The following is a 9,081-nucleotide window of genomic DNA, read 5'->3' on the forward strand; positions in this document are numbered from 1 at the left end:
AATAAATAATTAAATTTTAATAGCAATATATATATAAATTTTTATTAAATTGAATGCTATATATGTAATTATCACGTCAATGTGACCATAACATCAAATATTCTTGAATCTCAAATGGACCAATATATATCGATCATTAGAAAATCGAATTATCGTCGATACTTATATATAAAGCTTATATAAAATATATATTAATATAATAAATAATATAAATAAATATAAATATATACAATATATATTAATATAATACATATTAATATAAAATATATATTAATATAATAAATATTATAAATAAATATTATAAATATTATAAATATATATAAATATAATAAATATTTGATGCTATCTTGACATGACGATGATACATATAGTGTCATCGTTTTAATAAGGGATGCATATTTCATTTTTTAAAGATCTACTATTCAATTTTAATTAACTCGAAAATGCAATTAATTATAATATAGTCCCCTTATATGTCACACGCATATATATCTGATTTATATATCTGATGTTTGATCTGAGAAATGTTATGCGAACCGCGACAGATGTGGCAATTCTAGTTCCTATGACTCGAAAGAAATAATAATAACCGGCTCTCGGATCGCATGAGAGCTTTGAAGGCGGAGCCTTCTGATTGACAAAAAGCAAAGAAGCGAAGAAGCATCAGCGAAGGAAGTGACTTTACGCATCTTTACAAGTGACATTACTTGTCGTTGCGAAAAGTATTAGGGGAAGATACATATCGTCCAAATTACTTGCGATGTAATTATTCGAGAGTAAACATCGAGGAGAATTTTATAGGTAAAAAATTGCAGATGCGCAATGAACCAATATAGCGGAGAAAAGTCGGTGCTATTTAAGTGTGTAACGTGTACATGTGTATCATAATTTGAGTACACATGAATGGATTGCAATCTCTCGCAGCGACCCTCGCAAACCTTGCATTTACGTTCGCACAAATGGATCCACGACGACGTCGACGACGCACGTGTGCACCACGAAGCGTATATTTTAGGGCTCGTGTGAATGTCGTGCATCAGAATAACGTTGCTGCTTGTAATAATGTCATCATGTCTGCTCTGTATCTCTCTCTCTCTCTCTCTTTCTGTCTCTTTATTTGCTTTATATAAACCACACGTTATTATAAATTACGATACATGGGTTGTGTTATAAGGGTGTGTTGAAACGCACACACAGACAGACGGTAGATCTCACCCGCCCTTGAATCATTCACGGGAATTTCATCTCGTTTCAACCGCGCATTTTTCGCCTCGCACACGTTAATTTTATGTCCTCGACATGCTTCGCGAACGGTATATCAGGGACTCGTAAGAGAGGCAATCGCGTAAATGAGTAGTTATATTCTTCAATCATCAAACTGATGAAGCTTATGCGTTTTTAAAATCCTTTTAAATCATCTGTAATTGTTGCAAAATAACAATTTAAATGTTTATTTAAATAAATAATAATTTATATAATAATAATTTAAAAATGAGAAATTAATGTACTTAAATTATATTTTTAAATTAAATTAAATTTTTTTTCATCTTAAATCTATACCAGAAAATTACTGGAATAAACAGATGATTATATTGATGAGAGCAAATGTTTGGCAATTGCGTATCGAGATACCAAATTGTCTAATTTCTCATTCTTGAGAGAGAATAAGACATCTCGGATTATACACGTGCTGTTTCCCCCCTTTTCCGTCCAATATGCACCCTGAATAAATTAGCATTATTTCATTGCGGTCTTATGTTAGTTGCATACACCGTTATACATCTTGCATGAAACGTAATGACGTTACACGCACGTGACATAGTGCCGCGATGTCTATCTCAAGTTTGTCAAAACGATGCCACGCTATTCTCCTTCGATGTCATCCTCTCGTCAAAATACGCGTATTTAATGCGTCTTTAGATAATATTCTCATTCTCGTGTCGCGCGTTGCACGGATTATCACATTTATCTCGAAGGAAAGCAGAGAGGCAACAGAGATCCTTTCGCGAGAAAATGTAGATAAAAGATGAACGAAAGGAAATTTGTGACATCGACATTGAAGATATCGGCACTTTTGCTTGACCGATTTTCTTTAAATGAAACTGTACTCATACTAGGATTGAAATCATTGAATTTCTCGAGCGAGAAATACGAAGCAATATCTGGAAGAAATGACACTGAGTATCGGAGAATCTTTCAACAATATTGTAGCTTGAAAACAATAGAAAATATATATCCAGAGTACATGCTTCTTAAAAATAAATTAATATATATAATATACAGCCTTTTTAATTTTCTCATACAAATGAAAAATTAAAAAAAATTACAACCCCTCTACATTTTCAAAATTGCTGCATTTTTTTTCAACATCGTAAAGCAGTATGTTTAATAATTAATAATTAGTAATTAATAATTAATTTTTAATAATTAATTTTTAATCATTTTGAGACTTGCGTGCATATAATATAAAGATTAAAAGCATTTTTTATCTTGATTAAATTTTCGCGAATATATATTTATCATTTTCACCTGACAACGAGTGAAAAGACAAAGAAATATTTGGATTTATACATGTTACTTAAATACGTTACTGCATGCGTTTATCAAAATGTATTTTATATATACATTTTAAAACTATAAGGTGTTTCTTAATAAAAATAAAATTAGAGTAAATGTTGAGAAAATTAGAACAAAAATGAAATCATAATAAAAACTTAAAAACCTAATTTTTATCCCCATTTTTGGAGAAGTGTAACTCCACAGAAGGGGATGTAGGAGTATATGTTTATATGAAAAACCCCCTTTAATTTTCGACAAAGAATCATCTCCTAAAATTTTTCGCGCTTATTAAGAAGCACCTTGTATAAAAAGAGAGTCTATAAAGTAAAATGATCCTTTAGTTGTACGAGTTTTTGCCATTTCGAGGCTACGAGATACGCGGCTCCCGTAAAGAGATTTCTCGAACTATTTGACAGGTTGAATGTGGTACGAAATAACTTGATATCGTTGGTCTTCTTTCATTTCAGGCAATTTCCGCGGACTTCGGCTCTGCGGAGTGGCCTGGCCAGTTCAATATCTTTCTGCTACTTTTGCCCTATTTACCCAACTCCTGCCGTAACATTTATTTTCGTCCGCTCGGTTGCTCGTGGAATTGAGGCAACAGAATCGCGAGCTTCCAATTAGTTGACTCTAAGTCGACTAGTTTTATTAACGCGCTATTTCCGGAAAATAAATTCCTGGTTTATCAAGCCCTTCCTTTTTGATAATTTTTCGCAATAGGAGCAAGAAAATTGCATCTCGTTCGTTGCTTTTTATTCTCTAATAATAAAGACAATAACGGTACTGATATATAAATTAAAATACAAAAAATCTAAAAGAACATTTATGAGATTATATCTAAAAGAACATATTTATAGATATGTTTAGATATTTTTAGATTTATATCTAAAAGAACATTATTTCAATTAAGATTATGATATAATTTCGAAATATGATATAATTTCTAAGTTTAAGCTTTCTTTTACAATTCTATATTGTTACATGGTATCTTTACTTCCTCCTATAACTCTCTTCTGGAATTTGGTCCGAATGCCATGACCGCGTCAAGTAGTTAGATGTAGCATTGGCGAGACGGTAGATCACGCCTCGACGACCTGAGACCACGTCACTAACTCCAATATCTCTTCGGGGACAAGTCGTGACTTTAGCGAAAGACAGTTTAAAGAGACAAATGGGAAGAGGAGAAACAAGGACTAGGGAATGCTGTGCGAAAAGACAAGAAGGCGGAGGCGGTAGCGTTTTCTCGGCTATTCAAACAAAGCTCTAAGGAGACTCGATCCCGCGAATTTTGCCACCGACGAGAGATTTTCGCGAACATGGCAGGTGTCAACGCGACGAGATGCGCTCCATCGGTGGATTCAAACGAAGCTAGCTGTTCTGAAACTAGGGAGACGAGGCTAAAGTAAAGTCACCAGCTTGAATACCGAGAGGAGAGTGTCCGTTGGAACATCATCTGGGAATTCGCACGTGATTCGAGACTCTCTATTCCGTCGAATAGTTGCTGTGGCTTGTTTCCAGTAAGTTCTTTAAAGATGTAGGAGACAAGGTGATCTCGTTGGAGACGAAGATATGAACAATGTGAAAAATGCATCAATATATTTGTCCTCGTGAAGTATTTATGTTACCTTGGAGACTTACTTCAGGACGTGTGCGAATAGGTACGATAAAATTAAATTAAATTGACAGACAGTACGAGTCCGATGTTGTTCTTGGTACACAAAAATTTTTATTATATAAATGTCGAAATATAAATCTTACAATTACGTATGTTTCGACCCCTTCTTCGGGTTATCTTCACATCATGTACTAATTAAGATTCGCTGAAGATTATTAATTAAAAATTTTTGTGTACCAAGAACAACACCGGACTCGTACAGCCTGTCAATTTAATTTAATTTTATATATTTGAATTATAATTTCTCGAGTCTTCATTCTTATTGTTTTAATTACGATAAATTTATTAATATCTGTGTGAAACGTGAGCTATAAATGTCATTTTTTTTTAAGAATAATAGAAAATGATGAAAAAATAATTTCTGTGAATAACTTTATAAGTTGAGATAAACGTTTGCGCGATTGAAAACGAGTCTAAGAGATTATTGATTAAAAATCGGATGCGCTATTAATTAAGTAAATGAATTACGTAATAATCACAATAAGATTAGTAAAATCACGCTAGCAATAATAACTTTATAAAAAGGTTTTAGAAACATCTATTATCTCTAAGAAAAATAATCAAAAGTTAAATATTAAAATTTAATGAGCGAAAAGAGTAAAGTCTGAGTCGCGATCGCTGTTAAAAAGCCATAAGAATTCAAATTAAACATGGATCAAAGGGTTCATCGGTCTAATCGCTTAACTAGCTTAAGTAAACCTGCATCTGTAGTACAGGAAAATCCTGTCTCGGGGCTTTGCGAAGCCAACTAAATCAGAGGGATGAGATGCTCTCGACCTAAGGTACAAGCCCGGAATTGTCAGTTTATCTCGCTCGGTTGAGGTTTCGGCCAACGCGATTTTGGTTTTACGAAAAATACTGAACTCTGAACGCGAGTTTTCACACGAGAATTATAGGAACGGAAACCAAGAGAGCTCGAGCAATTAAACCTTTAGAATTAATTTTAGTTCTAGAATAAAATAGGGAAAGAGAGAAAGAAAGAAAAGAAAAAAAAACAGCAAATTATATATGTTCACCAGCGAGAAATATCGGTATCTTTACAACACGTTATTTGAAGATATCCTTATTTATATATTACGCACTAAGAAAAATCGTTTAATTGTACCAACAAGATGTATTTGATAAAAGGCATTTTGGTTAACCAAGCAGAATTTCTAGTCACGATAAGACTTGATTTTTTATACTTTAGAATGTTTAATAGAATTTACTACAAGGATTTGATTAGTATTTTCTAGTTGGATCTATAAAACTTCTTATTATATTAATTACTTCTTATTATATTAATTATATTTATTACTAAACATGGACACAGTGATTTCATTTTTTTGTAAATTTAGTATTATTTTGTAAATTTAGTATTATTAGAAGATTTGGTAAAAACAGGAAGAAATTAATCATACACATCTGGTAATTCCTAAAGGAATTCTGATTCGTCCATTTTCCAACAGACATACTGATTGAATCTATCAGATTTCTAATTAATGCAACCAGATTTTTTCTCAGTGCGAGCTGCAAAGAAGCATTTGATTCAGTAGATACGCAAGATTAAAATTACCGACGTCCATATATGTAAATAGAATTATCTTCACAGGAATGCATAGCGAATGGCGTATTCGTGGACCGTATAATCACGAATTCTAACACGTGTTATCGTGTTAGAAGCAGCAACTTCTCCCGAAGCAATAATGATCCTAGAACCCCGGAATACTTTAACACTTCGTAATCAAAGATACTGAATAGGCTATAACGATAACCGTTATCGTTATCACCTCACTCCCGATACACCCAATCAAATGATCCTGTGTAAGTATCAAGCTCGGACCTTCGGGTTGTGTGGCTTCCGTACGTGTGCACCGTATGTACGGCGATGAACATTTCACGCCTCTGAAACGTACACACGTAGCGCTCGTAAAGGTGTCGATGGTAGTGTCGACAGAGTTACGTATTTGCCGCTACGTCCAGACGTATATACCGTGTATGTACCGTGACGTAAGTACACATATGTATGTACGTGTGCGCGCTTTAAGCTCCCGCATTAAGCTCAAACATTTCGAATCCCTTGGTAGCGTCGAGAGGTATTACAATTTCACTGATGGCACACATTCACACGTCTGACCAAGGAGGTCAATTAGAGGAGCAATAAAGTTAAAGTCCGGAAAACGAAATAATTCGCAATCGCCTTATTTTCGCGATACGCGTGTTTAAGGGGACTTGAAGATTAAGTTGCATTTGGAAATGATGGAAACATATCATTTTTATTTTTTATTTTTTATGAGAAAAAATAGGTGACTCTCTTTATGTATTTTGAGCTATATAAAATGAGTGAGAATTTTTTGACATGTTCAATAAATTGTTATATTTTTCGAATTTATATCTTATTCTTCGAAACCAACTAATCCAATTATCATTTTTCTTAAACTTCAGAAATAAATAAATTAATTTGACCGTTCGATTTAAAAACAGTATAAGTTTAACACAAGAATAATTTTAGCGAAAGAAAAATCCCAAAGTCGCAAAAAAATTTACTTTATTTAAATCATCACCGTAATTAAAATTCAAAAAAAGCATCGTAAAAAAATTCAATTATTACATTAATCCAATATTGAAAAGAAAGAATATAAAGATAGATAATATAATTTCTTCTTTCTCTTTCATAATTGCATTAAATTGTTTTAAACATATGTATAAATCGGTTAAAATATCATTGAATTCAATTTGATTCGCGGTTTGACGTTTAAAAGTGGCCATATGGCGTTAAAAGATTTCTCCCCGTTATTTTTACGACATCGTTCCATTTAAACCGTAGCTTTATATGACACTAAAAATTCAATGCATTTGATATGCATTGCTGCGACTGCATCCACTCGTACCGAGTTCCCGTATATCTAGAAATAGTCTCTCGACGCTTATTTATGCGTGGCCGGCTCGAATACGGCCGTGTCGCGCAGTATATATTTGCACTAGGATCAACAATGCAGTTTTGCGGATTGTTGAAACATGATGCGCGATGTACAAATGATAAATGTGACAAACAACAACGCGCGTTTCTAACTTATCGCTCTTTTTACCATATGAATGGCACGAAAATGAGTACCGCACCCGTGGGTGACCGCACACAAGCGCCGATTCTCTTTTTTTTTTCTTTCTTTTATTCTACTTTTTATCGCGACATCAGCTCTATATCCACGTCCGTATCTGGATAAATAGAAATTTTCCTCGTGAAAGGGACGGTCGTCTCGCATGCCATTGAAACGTGGAAACCATTTAATGCACCGCACGGAAAATGCAAATTGCATGGTGTCGCCACTTCAGATTTAATATCGATATAATTATGAAATAGATGATGAAACTAGAGTGATAAAAACATATAATGTTGCTCTTTTCCTTTACGTTCTGTAATTCTCGACAACATTCTCATACTAATAATTTGTCGTATCTTAAATATAAAAAAAGTGTGTTTTTCACATTTCAGGAAAATCTCGACTCATTTTGATACTATTTTATTAACATGTGTTATATCATTCTTTTATTTTTTATTTGTTCATTATTATTAGTGTGCGAAATAAAGCGTGAAGGTATTGATTAAAACACCCGAAAACAGATGATTCTTTCTCCGACTGATGTTGCGATTAATAATGCAGAAAGTTGATTAAAAACAACCGCTAGATCAATATCTGACACTTGTATCAACATTTCTTGGCCCGCGTATCTGCAGTTACTTGCATTTTCAATGTGTGTGTATGGAATATTTTTATATTATAATGCAATTTTAATACACAGAAAAAAAGGACATTCTTATTTTGAAAATATATTTAGTTTTAACATGGAAATCTTGAAAGAAGATTATATTGCGTTAATTAAAGAAAAATATAATTGTTTATTTGAATGAAGCCATTTTATATAGTTCAATCAAGAAAAATATATTCTTATGATTTAAGATTTAATTTTCTTAAATGGAAAAGGAACAATGTTAGATAGAAAATAACATTTTTAAATCAAAGATTATAATTTTCTTAAAGAAGAATCAAATAATTATATATTCTTGAGATAACAATTACAATATTAAAATAATATTGTTGAAATTTAAAATCATTAAATTCTTCTAAGAAGATTATAAATTGTTGTGTATGTACGAAACAATGAACGCGTTAGTTTAAGTATATAAGTTTTGATTCGACTTATTTTTTTCTGTGTAATCTTATATATTATCTAAGGGGAAGAGAATTACATCAAACTTTATATTTTCCTCTGATAAAGAAATAATAATATATTATATATTTATATAAGTAATATATTTAGTAATGATAAATAAAATAAGGTGAGATGATTAATAAAATTTTTTCTGAAATGTTTAACGAATTCCGCCAATCTCGAACAAATGGTACAATGGCGATGCGCCTTTCGCTCTTGGTAGTTGCTAAGACCGTTCATTCATTTTAAAGGTATGTGAGAAAGAGGGGTTGAAAAGGGTCTCGTGGAGAAAGGTCGGGTAGCAAGCCGAATCGGAGTATAATTCTGCATGCATATCTGCATGCAGGACGGAATGCACAATACGCGAACTCTCAAATGGCTTGAAAGTGGTGGAAGCCGACGCTTCGCAGATTTAATGACGCAGCGACTAGCAGACAAGAGACAAAAAGAGAGGGAGAGAGGGAGAGAAGGAGACAGTGAAAGAAAATCTGCAACGAGAGCACGGAACGAGAGCATGAAAACAGTCTTGTTATACGTTATGGAACGTCATTTCTGGTAGCATTCAGACACTCCGTATACACGGAGCATCGCGAATGAAATATTAATGACTCGATTATTCTCTGATGAATACCGAAATGGATCTACGCAATTGATCC

Source organism: Camponotus vicinus, unplaced genomic scaffold (assembly GCF_025532165.1).
Source record: "Camponotus vicinus isolate PSW18456_S1 unplaced genomic scaffold, iyCamVici1.0 SCAF_7, whole genome shotgun sequence".
Taxonomy (NCBI): Eukaryota; Metazoa; Arthropoda; class Insecta; order Hymenoptera; family Formicidae; genus Camponotus; species Camponotus vicinus.